This window comes from Cebus imitator, unplaced genomic scaffold (assembly GCF_001604975.1).
Source record: "Cebus imitator isolate Cc_AM_T3 unplaced genomic scaffold, Cebus_imitator-1.0 Scaffold13, whole genome shotgun sequence".
NCBI classification, from domain to species: domain Eukaryota; kingdom Metazoa; phylum Chordata; class Mammalia; order Primates; family Cebidae; genus Cebus; species Cebus imitator.
The window spans coordinates 11,952,267-11,967,330 of record NW_016107328.1 but is presented as its reverse complement, the minus strand read 5'-3'; the positions used below and the strand labels follow the sequence as shown (position 1 = coordinate 11,967,330).

At 48.5% G+C, this 15,064-nt stretch overlaps 1 long non-coding RNA gene across 1 annotated transcript; it reads left to right on the top strand.

The window, feature by feature from the left end:
• Nucleotides 1-9,667: 9,667 nt before the first annotated feature.
• LOC108283270 lies at nucleotides 9,668-14,375 on the top strand. The gene is made up of 2 exons (XR_001816752.2): nucleotides 9,668-10,228; nucleotides 13,479-14,375. It is a non-coding gene; the product is annotated as an uncharacterized LOC108283270 (long non-coding RNA).
• The last annotated feature ends 689 nt before the right edge of the window (nucleotides 14,376-15,064 follow it).

Genomic DNA, 15,064 nt, shown 5'->3' with positions numbered 1-15,064 from the left:
GATTACAGGCGTGAGCCACCGCGCCCGGCCTCAGTTTGCTCTTTAAGTTTTTCTTGGTTATCAAATGATCCTCTATTGAAATATTTCCATATGTAGCCCTTAGCTAGCTGGTCACTCCACCGCACCACTGTCAAAGCCATCTATGATGTCGTGAGGGTGGCGCGATCAACACTACAGCCCGTGAAGCTGAGCAGTCCTCACCATGTCTGTAATGGTTCCAGAGAGTTCTCCGGCTAAGGATCAGTGCTGCATGTGTTTGGCAGTGTTGATGATCTCACCACAAATGATATTTCCACTGTGCTTTTCTGCTTGTTTCTGTTTCTTGGTGGTTTCTTGAGGGCTTTGACGATCACCACAGAGGCAGAAGATGCCACTTGAATCTGGCCCGTGTGTTCTGCACTGTCAGTTTCACTGGGATCCTCTGGCCCTTCCAGTCAATTGTCTTGGTGATGTCCTCATCGACCTTTTTTGGAGACAGACCCAGGGGGCTGATCTTGGGAGCCAGAACAGATGTAGTCCTGACTTCTCCACTCGTGCACCTTAGGTATACAACTTTGATCTCGTTGGGGTTGAACTTGGGTAGCATGGCAGAGGCAGTGGGTTTCTTGACCTGCCATTCACAGCCTCATTCACATGCCCTTCCAGGCTCATCTCCTAGCACCTCCCTCCACGTTCCCATGTGCTGGACATCTGATCTGCCTATCATCACCACCTATGATGGGTTTGGGTGCCTCTGGACCTGCTGCTCCCTCTGCCTGGAATATGTTTGTTTCTGCTCAACTCCTGCCCATCTTTTCAAGCTGAAATCAAATCCTCCTGTATGGAGTATTTCCCAGATCCCCATGGAGAGGTTTAGGCAAAGAACATGCACATTGCCGTCCACTTTATGGGAAAGAGGGTTTATCTCATTGCACTGTAATCAACATGGCCCTACTCTCTAATGTCCCTGACATGAGATTGTCACTCAATACATGGTCCTATGAGTGAATGAATGAATGAGCTGCTGGTAGGGTGAGAAAAGGAAACAGATGTGTCCATTAAAGGAAAACCTGCCTTGGGATTGGTGCCTCTCAAGACCTCATTCAGGATGCCTTCTCCGGAAGTTGGCTTTGGGGTGCTGCTTCTCCCACTTTTGCCTCTTGGTGCTAAGTAAGAGGTTCCTCAATGACGCTGTGCCATCTGCCTGGCCTCTTTCAAGGATTGCTTCATTGGATGCTGGCCCTGGCTCTTCTGATCAGTTCAAGGTGGGATATGTACACGTGGTTGGGGTTTAATGCCTAAGAAAGCCTGGGAATCAATCAGATCTGCGCTAAGTCAGAGGAAGGACCTCAAGCCTTGCCATGGGACTGGAGTCTGCTTGGGGGCAGCTAGATAGAAAAGTTTCCAGGGCTCAGGGTTCCTTTGTTCTTTGTGGGGTTATGAGGAGGTCCTTGAGGAAGGGGCAATAATAATTTATTGGGTTGAGGTTGGATAAGAGGGGGCCTGGAGACAGTGGCAGGGGTCTGGGAGACAGTAAGTGAATGCGTATGTGCATGTTTTGTGGGGAGGGAATGTGGGAAGGTAGGGTGTGGATGAGGCCTGACTGTGAGGGCAGGAGAGAGCTTGGGAGTGAAGGTGAGACCCAACTCTGAGTCAGTCAGGGCCCAGCTTTGCAGCCCCTGAATAGTAAGTGCCTGCAAAGGCTTCACAGGCAGAATGGAAGAAAAGGCAGAAACGGAGGCCCAGGCCCAGGCTGTATTGGAGGGGCAGAGTCCCTGGGGCAGGGAGCACCCTTAGCTTGGAAGTACTAATGCAGGCTCAGGTTAGGGCCTCCACGAGAGGCCAGGAAGCAGAAACAGACCTGAGGACTCCACCCATGCCAGGTACAGAGACCGGGAGGAGCAGCGTGGGAACTTCTCGGCATAGTTGCATGCATTTCTCCTTCCTCACCACTGCCCTCGCTCTTGGGGATTTGGACCCAGGCTGCTGAGGAGTGCTGGCAGCCTGTTTCCCACCTACCCACCAGCAGTTTATACACTAATAGCCCACAGCACCCCAGGAGGGGGTGAATGGGGATCCATTTGTTTTTCCAGAGTTTGACCTCTGGGTAAAACTCTTTCCCCAAAATGTGCCGGTTTAAGTGAAAGTGATAAATCAGCCCCTTTGAAATGCAGAAGCAGCTTGGGGAAGCCCCCTTTGATATTCAGCTTGGAACCGGGGCACTTAAAACCTGGGTTAATTCTCCGGCTTTATTGGAGGCAGAGAAAGAGAAGAGGAGGAAACCCAGGGCTGGTCATTAAGTCTGGGGGACTTGAAAAGCCTGGGGCAGGGGCCGGGCCGCAGCAAAGGGATCACGAAGGCAAAGCGGCCCTGGGAAAAGCATCCCGGCCGGCCCAATGAACTCTAATCCCGGTTCCCACCCAGACAGATGAGACGCTGAAGGTGGTGGAGAGGAGGGGCGGGCAGGACCGGAGAGAGGCTCTGGAGGACGGGGAGGCGGTTGCTATGGAAACGGGGCAGGCACTGGGAAGGAGAAAGCCAAGGGCTAACTTGGCAATTTCCTGAAAGGAGCTGAGAATTCAAGAGAGTGTGTGTCCCATTCACTGGGCGGCTTGTGCTTTCAGAGGTCTGGGGGCTGTGGCCCCTCCATGGGAGCCAGCGCTCTACAGCGTGCCTGTTACATCCAGAGCCTGGCCTGGGCCCTTCATTAGAAACATCTGCTCCTCATAGCCTCCGAATAACAGAGTGGAGGGGGGAATAAGGCCTTGAGGGCACCATGCACTTTTCAGAGAGTGGGGGCCACTGAGGATGCAAGGCTTTCTCCCCCCGTTCCACTCCCAGAAGGGAGGAAGAACTGGGTGTGGGGACACGGGGACTCCGAGGCTGCTTTGTGCTGGTAAGGGGACCCTGCACCCTGGATGTTCCAGGGTGGTTCCCACTGTTACTCTCACGAGTGACAAGTCCCAGTCTTGGAGTTGTCAGACAGGGTGTTCCAGTTCAGGGTCTGGGACAAGCAGCCACATTAACTACTCTCCAGGGAGATTCCTCAGTTCTAGAATGTGGGTCCAGCACTGAGGGCCAGTCCTGCTTCCCGACACAGCTGCTGCCAGCCAGCCTGGGGGCTGTGGGCAGGGATGAGTGGATGAGTCGGGGGGACGGTGGGGCTGCTGCCTGTCCACCCCTGCTCGTTTTTTTTTTTTTTTTTTTTTTAAAGGAGGATGAGGAGGCAGGTAGGGGGTAGAGGATGGGAGTTGAGAAAGTAAAAACTTGATCCTCTAGAGCTTGGTCTTCCTATTTCAGACAAGCTGGAGGAGAGGGCTCTTGCCAGCCCCTGCTCTCGTCTGACCCAGGAGTGCTAAATTCTGGGGAACATATTTACTGTGCTGTAGGGTGGCCCCTGCTTGGCATGGGTTCTGGCTCGGTGGTTTCAGATACCAGGATCAGCTTGGTAGCCAGTGACAGGGGCCCTTCCTGAGCCTGCCAGCACCTTTCCCCAACCCTCCCCCTGGAATCAGGAGCCCACACCCCTCTGGAGGAGCTTCACCTCCACTTGTGACTCCCACTCAGATCCCAACCTGCCTGGGACTGAGCAGGGCCTCAAGGGTCCCCCCTAGTCTCCTGAAGCCTTTCCTGTGTCAGGAAAACTCACCTACAATTGCACTCCTCAGTAGGTCTTGGGCAAGGAGGCAAACTAAATAAGTCACAGAAATCACTTACTTTTAGGATCCTTTAGCTTGGGTTAATGGAGGGCAACCCTCTAGAAGGTGGGGACTGTCACTTCCCACCTCCCTGGGGGATGTGGGGAAGGGAGGACAGAGGGCCCTCAGCAGGGCTCAGCATCCCTCAGAGCTGCTGCCCACTTTGCGGGTCATCTCTGATGCCTCCTCCTTGCTTTCCTGCCCTTGGGGTGGCCAGAGGAGGGGGCTTTCCCTGTGCTTTACCCCCCTCTCACCTTGAACCTCCATGGTCTGGAGCATGTCCTTCAGCTAAAGCGGCAGGGGCTGGCCAACCCCCTGAGCTCCATTTCCAACTACAAGGGAGGTGGGCTTGAGAAAGGAGGGTGGGAGTCAGGCTCACAGGGTGCCTGCTTGAAAGCAGAGCCACGGGGCATTAAGAAAAGGGGGCTGGTCAATGGGAGATACCATCATCTCCCCCAAGGCCCCAGAGAGAAGGAAGTCACGGTAGAAAGGAGGAGTTGCAGGGCATGGGGTACAGAGAGAGGAAGACAGGAGAGAAAAGAGGGAGGGTGACCAGCAGGGAGGGAAGGGAATATCAGAACCAATTCCTGGTCAAAGTGAGTGAAGGCCAAGCTTAGGTTGTCTGAGGTGCTGGCTGGGAAAAGACCTGTGGTGGTGTGTGTGTGTGTGTGTGTGTGTGTGTGTGTGTGTGGACATGCATGCATAGGAGCCTGTGTCCACACATATGCACACACACACACGCACGCACACACCCAGGGGGAGCTGCAGGGTAGGCCTGTGCCAGAAACCGCTGCGTTCTTCTTAACCCTAAAGCCAAGGCTCTCTGCAAAACGCTTTCTCATTATTTGCAGGCACATTCTCCTCGACCGCACTGGGCTCTTGTTTCTAAGCGCTCGCTGCAGTCAAGGCTCTTTTTCCCTCCTCCCTCAAGCGGTTATACATACACAAACACCTGCATTTTATTAATGCTGCCTGGAGCTGGGGCTGGATGGAGCCCCCCTGCTCTCACCACACCCCCCCTCCTCAGGCATGCTCAGTGAAGCAAAGCGCAGGGATTAACCCTGTGTAGCTGGGTTTTGGTCCCAGAGATGTGGTTCCCCACGATGGGTACAGAGAAGTGCAAAAGAGGTACAGGGGTCCTGTCCCCGGGACGACAGGCCAGGCATTGTGGGACCCCCCCACCCCGGCACCACACATACCTGGCCCCGGGCTTTTGGCCTAATTCTTGTTTGGCCCCGAAGTTTTTCTGTTGAGGAGATGAGGATACCCTTCTGTCGTGAAAGGAATCCTTGCAAAGCTCTAAGAGAAGCTCCTAAAGGATGGCCCTTTAAACAGCTCCTCCATCTCTCTGCCTTTAGGAGCCATTGGGACTAAACAATTCCAGAAAAATAGCTGCTTTTCTTTAAGAAATATTTTAAATTTAAAAAAGCGCAAAGAATATAAAAGTGGCCTGTAATCTCATCACCGCCGCGGCTTTGTTCCCTTTATTTTAAATGCAATACATACACATTAGAAAGCATAACATGGACATTTAATTTCTCTCCCCTCAATTTACAGTTGCTCCTCTCAAAGGTAATGACTACTAAGAGTTTCTTGTGTGTCCTTCCAGGAAAAGAACTTGGGCATACAGTGATATCTTCTTTTCTTAATTAAAAACAAGTCTGGAATTCTTGTCCTATCAGCACTTGGAGATCTCCTTCATTCTTTTCTTTTTGAGATGGAGTCTCATTCTTGTCACCCAAACTGGGGCACAATGGCGTGATCTTGGCTCACTGCAACCTCCATATCCAGGGTTCAAGCAATTCTCCTGCCTCAGCCTCCCCAGTAGCTGGGACTACAGGCACACGCCACCACACCCGGCTAATTTTTTATATTTTCAGTAGAGACAGGGTTTCACCATGTTGGCCATGCTGGTCTCAAACTCCTGACTTCAGGTGATTCACCCGCCTTGGCCTTCCAAAGTGCTGGGATTATAGGCATGAGGCACTGCGCCTGGCCCTCCTTCATTCTTTTTAACGGTTGTGTGGGAATTCACAGTGTGACTGTACCATGGTGTATTTCACCAGTGTCCTAGTGAGGGGCCACAGGCTGCTCCCAGTGTCTAAGTCTTGCAGGTATTGCTGCTATGACGATCCTCAGACATATGCCTTGAGCATAAGCGTGTGAGGATAATGGCAGAATTCCTGCCAGTGCAATTGCCGAGTCCAAGGACATGCACGTGTAATGTTCGTCTCCTCCTTTTTGGAAAGGGTTGTTTCTTTTCCTGCCCTTCTCTATTTTTTTTCTACCAGGCAAACTCCTACTTACCCATCAGAATCCAGCTCCAGTTTCATCTCTGTGAAGGCTTCTCTGGTTGCCCCAGGAATCAATCAGCTCCTTCTTTCATGCTTCTTTAGTCCTTCTTACCTTGTCTTACTGTGGCCCAATTTTTTTAGGTGTTTCCTCTCCATATGTGATCATGATGTGAGGACACTGACGTGTTTTCTTCCGGGGGCACAGTACTTTTGTCTTTAAATTTTTCTTTGTGCAATTCCACTTCCGGGTATAGAACTGAAAGGAGAAACAGACATTTTTACCCCCAAGTACATGGCAGCATTATTCGCAATAGCCAAAAGGTGAAAACAACCCAAGTGTCCATCACAGAGGAATGAATAAAATGTGCTACATGCACACACACACACACACAGAGGCACGTGCTTACACGCACACACAGGCACATGCACACACACAGGCACATGCACACACGCACACATACAGGCACATGCACACACACACAGGCACATGCACACACACACACACGATAGAATAATATTCAGCCTTCAAGAGGAATGAAATTTTGACATGCTACAACATGGATGAAACCTGGGGACATTATACTAAGTGAAATAAGCCAGTCACACAAGAACACTGCATGACTCCAGTTACGTGAGGTACCTGGAGTAGTCAAAATCATAAAGATGAAGAGTAGAATGGTAGTTGCCAGGGGCTGGGAGGAGGGGAAAGGGAAGTTAGTGTTTCATGGGCACAGAGTTTCAGTTTGGGCAGATGAAAAAGTTCTGTAGAGACATGACGGCGAAGGTTATACAACGGTGTGAATGTACTTAATGCCGTTGAAGTGTACACTTAAACGTGGTTAAAATGGTATCTTCTACGTTATGTATATTTTACCATAATAGTTTTCTTTGTATGAAAATATAGACTCTTATAGACTCAAAGGTGCTGATGAGCCCTCTACATGGGTTGATGTAACCATCTCTTTACCTCAAGACGAGGCTGACCCATCCAAAATTGAAGAGAACTTACCCTATTTTCAGATATTTCCAGGGAAGGGAGCCCGTGACATTATTAGACAATCTTTTCCAATGTCTCAAAACCCCAGACATTCTTGGTACCAGACCTTTCCTGCTGCACCTGAAGTTGATTTTCCTTGGTCAGTAAGTGCTTTGTCAGGCTACAAACTCTTCATGCACTCCAAGGCTCTAGTTACACGTCCCTAGTGTAGATCTGATGGTGCCAAGTAACAGGGCAGAGAGTGGACTCTGGAGGCCCAGTGAGGCTCCCTGTCTCACAGGCTTCTCATCAGCATCACAGATGAGCAGTGCTGGGCCTGGATTCCTAAGCAGCCTGGGACACAGGCCCCCAGGCCCTGGCAGGTGAAGAGCCTACCATTTCTCACTTCATTCAGGATGTAGAATAGTTTGCTGGATGCTAGAACTTTACCCTTTCAGGTCGATGTCTTTACTCTTCAGCTGGAGGCCTCTTGCTGAGAGGAAAACATTTCCCAAAGACACAGGAGCTGAGCTGGTGAGTCATTTCAGCAGCCCTCACACTCTCCTCTGACCAGAGACCACATATTAATCAGCTGCTTGAAAGGTGTACCTGGCAGGCATGTTTCCTGCAGCCTGGAAGATGCTGACCTCGTCAGCTCTGAAACATCAAAAGGCTAACGAGAACAACAGGCTGAGAAAGACCTCATTACCTGGGTGCCTGTTGACCGCAGCCTTGTAAGGCCCAACACAGCTGAGATGGGCTGTCTGGAGCTCAGAGGAAGTGGGGCTTTTTCTGCTGTGAGGACCCGCCTTCAGCCCCCTTCTGGGGCACAGGAAGGGGAGGGGGTGAGCCTAAATTGTGGCCCCATGCTCAGATGTCACTGCTATCACAAAGGGAAATTCATGTGGGGGTGGGCACCTCCAGAGACCTCACTTACCTGTGATTCGAGGGATAACAGCATCACTCGTGTGTTCACATGCCAGGCCTGTCACCCTGGAACATCAGTCAATGAGCTGTGTTGACAGTGATTTCAACTCTTGGATTATATGAAGGACCTGGCTGCCAGAAGGCGTTGAGCCCTGAGGAGGACAACAGGCCTCAGGTACTTGATGCAGTTAACGCCGAGACAAGGGGAGTCCCCACAGGTCAGTCCTGTAACTGGGGTCTGATATACGCTCGTGATGGGCATTAGCAGAGTTTGTGCATTATACAGTGGTCTTGGTCCTTTTCATTTCCTGATTAGCTGGAATGTCTGACAGAGTAAATTCCAGATGCCCTTGTGGAATTCTCATTACAACCATGTTGCTAAGGAACTGTCTTCTACGTGTAAGCAATTTGGAAATACTATTAATAGTATGAACATAGGGTTTTTGCACTGTGTGGGTTTACTTTTTATTGTATTTATAAGCACCCCCACCACTACCTTCCCACCACTGGCTCACCATCCAAGGGGCTTGCATCAGGAAACTCAAAAAAGAAGGAAGGAAGGAAGGAAGGAAGGAAGGAAGGAAGGAAGGAAGGAAGGAAGGAAGGAAGGAAGGAAGAAAGGGACAAAGGTTGCCCAGGCTTCACGTGAAGAAAAACTGTACCTGTATTATTCCCTATTGAATTCTCGGGACCTCCATATTGCAGGCATATAGAAGCTCCAATTAATATTTGATAAATCTTGAAGGGAGGAAAAGATAGTCACAGAAAGTTCACTTGAGTGGCCTGAAATTCCACAGCAATTTAGCCAGGAGGCTGGGAGGAGAATCTGCCTTTCCAGCTTGCAGGCCAGCTCTGCAGGAAACCAGTCAGCTCTCCCAGGGGAAGCAGTGGCCAGGCAAGCACGGGCCTCGAAGCTCACGACTGCCTTTGGACTGTGACTCAGACAACATGGGTGGCTCAAAGTTATTGAAGGACTGGGTAGGCCCCTGAAAATTGGGCCTTTCTGCAGCAATCATCAGGGAGACGCATGGTCCTGGGCTAGGGAAGGAGTCTTCTTGGCCCAGAATGGCCAAGCAGCCAAATGTTAGAGCTCAGGACCCTGGAGGTGTCCCTGGAAAGGGTCTTCCCCAGCCTGCTCCTGCAGAGTGGAGGCAGGTTTGGGGTGTTTCGTCTAGGAGAGATTCAGGGAGCTTGGGAGCAAAAGTGACAGTGTGCCCACCCTTTCTCTCCTCTGTAGGGCTCTGTTCTCTTTCTTCTTTTTTGAGACAGAATCTTCTGCTTTATTGCCTAGGCCACAGTGCAGTGGCGTGATCACGGTTCACTGCAGCCTCAACCTCCTGGGCTCAAGCAATCCTTCCACCTCAGCTTCCTGAGTAACTGAGACCATGCCTAGCTAATTTTAAAATCTTTTGTAGAGACGAGGTCTCATTGTGTTGCCCAGGCTGGTCTTGAATTCCTGTGCTTAAGCAATCCTCCCGCCTCAGCCTCCCAAAGTGCTGGGGTTATAGGCATCAGCCACTGTGTCTGGCTTACTCTCTTTCTTAAGGAGAAGGTTTCTGCTATTTCTTGGTCAAATGAGTACAGAAAGCCTGTTCCCCATGGACAACTCTTGAGTGGCTCAGAATGTCAGCAGGAGGGAAATGATGGCTTTCCAAGAGTGTTCTGTGCTGGGATGTACCTTCTCTTGTGTCCTGGTCCTGAGAGCCATGAGACTGACAGCATGGGACAGAGGCAGTGAATGAACTGGGCTTGGGAACACATTTGTTTGCTGGGCCTCAGTTTTCCCACCAGAAGCCTGTCCGCCTGGGTTTTAGAAAGCCAATCCAGGAGAACACGGGAGGTTGCAGGCAGCTCTGACCAGCTGTCTCTCCCACCCCTCGTTTCAGACCTCTCCAGAGTCCGCTGTCCTTCCACACAAGTCCTTGTTGTCCAGTCTGATGGCCCAAGCACCCACAGGGCATGGGGGAGGCCTGAGACAGCGCAGGTTTTGCTGAGGCCATCAAAAAAGCTTACGGAGCAGGCTTGGCCATTGGCCGGAAATCATTGGCCCCTGCTGGGCTCATGCAATATTCATGGAACCGGTGTGGGCTCCTGCAAGTTCCTATGAGCAATGGCCTTGCCCATTTGAAGCTCATCAAAGGACTGGTTCAATATCCTGGGCCACTTTCTGTTCCTTTTTCCTCTCCCCCGGTGCCGTCCTCCTTCCACCCTCCCCGACCACCCCTCCTCTTTCTCAGCTCTTGGCACCAAGTAGCTATGAAGACTCTGAGACCTGGACCATCCCAAGGCTGTAGCTTTCTTCAAGGCTGCCGGGCTCTGCACGGTGAAAAGTCTGAAAGCTTTTGCTCTTCCAGGTAAGTTGGGGAGAGGGTTCCGTCATGCCTGTTTCTTCTTTATTTTCCTTTCCCTCTCTGGGCCTGAGAGACCAGATTTTTTTTTTTTTTTTTTTTTTTCAGTACATTTTGGCAGGCCCCACTTTTTTTTTTTTTTTTTTCTGACAGAAAAAAAATAACAGGCATATTTTGGGCGATTACTCAACTGGGGTCCTTTGTGACAGGATATGCTGCTGCGTGACTAATGGAGCTGGCTTTCTCCTGGCTTCCTTCCCCTTTCAGAGCTCTTGTTTACTGCCCTATACAAAAAAAAAAAAAATGCCATAAGCTACAGATTTTTATTAAAAAAAAAAAGAAGCCTTGTGAGATACTCAAAGGCAATAAATCCTTCAGAGATTCCATTTCCAGGGCTGCAAACTCCCCGCCATCACCGCACTTTTTCTTTTCAGTGCTCAAGATTCATGACATGTGAATCTTCTTCCACCCCCACGTCCCTGCTTTCTTCTGAACATGTGTCCAGCAGATCGTGGGGGGCGGGGAGGGTGGGGGAAGGGGAGCAGGATGGGAACCATATTTATGGTGCTTAACTCAGCAATTGCTAAAGGAAGAAATAATGACTTCCAGGGGGCTCTGGGCCTTTTTTCCAAGGCCTTTGTGTTTTCATAATCTATGACAATTTTGTGGTGTAAGCAAAAGTTATTACAAAACATGGAACTAGCCTAATGAGGAAGGTTATGTTCTAAACCAGGAGGGACTATCTCTTTATAGAGGAAATTCAAATTTGGCTGGCTTTGGAATTTGGAATCTCTGGGCTTTCCAGAGAATGTTTGGGAAAGAGTCTCTGGAGCTTGGCGTGTCTGATAACTGAAACCGGCCTTTCAGTTTTTCTACAGATCAGATGGTTTGTTATTTCAAAAGGTACCTGGCTATGGATGGGGAAAGCTGACCAAGAAGTTAGGTTTACCAGAGACAGACTGGCGTAGATAGGACACAAGATTTGTGGCCAGGCGATGGGTTTGAGTCTCAGTTGTAATCTGGAGCAAGTCATTTAATCTCTGTAAGTCTCAGTTGCTCTGATGCTAAAATTGGGGTTCTATCCCCTTCCCTCAAGGCTGCTAACAAAAAAAGTAAGATGACATAAATTTAAGGCATGGTGGGATTTTTTTAAAAATGTCAATAGTGTTTGGAGAACATGTGGTTTTCAGTTACATAGATAAGTTCTTCAGTGGTGGTTTCTGAGATTTCGGTACTCCTGTCACCCGAGTAGTGTACAGGGTGCCCAACGTGTAGTCTTTTATCCCTCATCCCCTCCCAACCTTCCCCTCCCCCCAGTCCCCAAAGTCCACTGTATTATTCATATCCATGACATGTGCGTATTCTTGACAATTGAAGAAGTATGCAGTGATCCCTTCTAAGGCTTCTTCATGCAAAGGGCGGGCTCACACTTTCAACAGAGGAGAGAGGCTTGTGACCCTGAGAACTACAAATACTACTGATGAACCAAAGGGAGATTATTTATACGGTGGCCCAGGACACGATATTACATGGGTGTTTGGGAGGCTGGTTTTGTGTCCAAGTTTGCCTACTCCCTGGTCATCTTCCAGGCAGGCCTCAGAATCCTAACTTTGATCACATTCCTTCCCTACCCAGGAAACTCTCTTGTCAAACCTAGACAAAAGGCACCTGCCTGCTCCATCTTGCCTGCCTTTTCCTCTGTAACTAAGTCATCTTATGCCCACACTCTCCGTTTTGGCAAAGTGAACACTGGACGCAGTTTAGCCACTTGCCTGACATTTTCACGGGACGTTGCTTGGAGGTCCTCACCCCGCCTTCACCTTCCCCTACCTGTTCCTCCTCTTCTCTGCTACACCTTGCTCATTTGTCATTTCTTATAGGATCCTACTTCAGCTTCGCCCCTCCCTGACGCTTCACTGATTAGAACACCTCAAGTGGACACTTCAAACCCTCTGATAAACCCTACCAACTATCTTTTTTCAGTCTCCACAATTCAAAAATCTAATAATACCCTAGGTAAAGGCAATTGACTTGACTTCTCCAGAAGATAAACTGAGGCCCACCCAGGAACTAACTGGACAGAGATTACACAGTAGATCTGTGACAGACAGAAATAAAAACGCCGCATCCTGATTCCAGTTTGCCTGGAGTTTAAAAAGAGGTTCTTTAGCTTGACTATCCCAGAATAGCCTCTCCTGGGCTAACCAGCTGTGAAGTGATGTATCGCAAGGGTTATTATTATTATTATTTTTTTGCCTTGGCTTAACTCTTAAAAAAATACCCCAAACTCCCAAAATCGGCCTAAGAAAATCCATTTCTCACAATGTCATCCGCTTGCCAAGTTTAAACTTAGTACATTACATTATGAACGCCTCCAGGCCTCACTCTCGGCTTACTGCGATGCTCAGGTATCTGAATTGAGTTCAGAAATCACAGTTTATTGAAGGAAACAGATCATTAAGTCACTCCACTGGACTGAAGCTGTTGACGTTGTTTATTTGGAGAAGCTGAGCATTGACTCATGTTCTCTTGATTTGCGTGGATCAGGACTAACTGGAGCTATTTAACAAAGGGTGTGGCCATCAGATGGCACAGGGCCCGTCAGGGCTAACGGGAAGAGGAATGAGGACAGTGGTGTGCTGAAGCTTGCACTGGCTTGTGAAAGCTGACTGGTAAATTTTCAGGAATTTTGCAAGCTGGTTGTTGAACAGAGCCATTGTTAAAAATTAAATGATATAAACATATAATTAATTAATTATATTTTAAAAAGATAATACAACAGATCGGATCAGATCAGATCCTAATTTTTTTAAACTACAGTTTACTATCATCTATGTGCTTGGGTTATGTCTATTATACACATGGTGGGAATACAATAGAGTGGTATACTACTGTGACTCTCTTCCCAATTCCACAGTCAGGAACATCACATTGGTAACCTGAAATTGGCTGTGGTGAGAATATTTACACCACAGAAATTGGCACACTCTACACTCAGGCCTTGATTTATTGTTGTGTTGTTATGTAGACTTAAGGCAGTGATAGAGAAAATGTTAATACGGTAGGATTAGATGTAAAAGTGCCCTCTGTCTGTAGCAGTGACATTGTGAATAACAGAAAATATTGAGGTAATATTTTTCTCATTTTTGAAAACTATTACCTGATTCAGCAAAAAAGTGGCTCCTACGGAAAAAAACTCAGTGAAGTTCTGAAATGTGCCTTCGTTGTTTCGCTTTTATCTTACTTATTATTGCAGACATAATTATTAACCAACGTTCACATCAGATTCACAATCAGAAAGCCAGGTGGTAAACATTTACCAGCACACTACTGGAAAGGAGTGTCTATGGACTGCTCCCTTGGGATTACAGAAGAAAGAACGCTGTAGAACATCTATACGACTTGGCAATCAGGGGCCTGAGGTACAGCTGAGGTACAGCTGTGGAAGAGGAGATGCTAACTGCTGGGAAGACAGCAACACAGATTTTACAGTCAGCAGCCAGAGACGACTCTCAGAACAGGAATGTGAAAAAATCAACCAGATATTCTAAACTGAAATCTACCACTGGATACCAACAAGGTTAAATGGTAGAAAAGCTATAATCATTTCTAAATTCAAGGGTAGGATTAATACTGTATTTTTGCAGTATCTGAAAGTTCTGTGGCCTTTCTTATACACCAGTTTATGTGATCACCAGAACAGAACTGAGGTTCAGGGGAAAGTTAGCTATCAGCATTGGCCCCATTTTACAGATGGAAAACTGAGGCAGTGGAAGGTAAAGTAGTTTGCCCATGGTTACTCTTTCTGTGTAAATGGCTACCCTGGGACTAGAGGGGGACAGAACTATCACAGACTTGGGGGTCAGACACACCTTGGTTAAAAACTCAACCTTGACATTTATGTAACTTTGGTAATGCTACTTTACCTTTTTAAGTCTTGCGGGGTTTTGTTTGTTTCTTTGTTTGTTTGTTTTTTAACTTACAAAATGGGGATGATAAAGCCTAGATCACAAGTTTGCAGTGAGGGTTAGTTTAAAGAGAGAATGCTGCAAAGGACACGGTGCTTGGAAAGCCTTTGCACCTCCCACCATGGTGTTATAAATTATTTACATTTGACTTTAAAATACAGTATAAGGCTCTTTTGGCTCACATATTTACTTTTCTAATTATATGTGTTGAGTTTAGGTAAATTACTCTGCATGGCCTTAGGCCAAACCAATTTGAGGGGGTGGGGGCAGGGGCAGGGAGGAGGGAGAAGGGAAGAGGTGGGTCAGAGAGGAAATCTGGTTATGATTCCTGTGAAGGTGGAGATGGAGGTGGAGCATTTGGGCAGGGGGAAGAATTGAAATTTTGTAAAGGGATCCTTCACTCACTGATAATGGGAGAGAATCTGTATATACTATCATGTTCAACAAGGCCATTCCGTGCAACAGAAGCTGGAGTTCCAGATGGACTGCCTCTGCCTACATCTAGCCCTCCACATCACCACCAGCACAAATGAGAAGGTTCAGAGACCTCTGGGCCCCCGAAACCCTCACAGCCTCTCCAGCACTCTCGGCCTTGGAACAGGACCCATCCCCATGAAAAGCTGAGGCCTCAGGCCATCCTTCAATTGCCAGGGCAGGGAGGCAGCTGCCCCCCTACTTCCCAGAGTTCTCACTCCTCCTTCTGGATGGGTCTTTCTACTTAGAGCTTGTCAGCACGTGGCATGCTATTAATTCACTAGACGGTAAACTCTGTGAGGGCAGGGGTTTTTGTTTATTTCATATGGGACCTAGAACAGTGCTAGAGACACAGAAGGCTCTCAATACATAGTGGCTCAAAGAAGAGAGTAAAATGAAT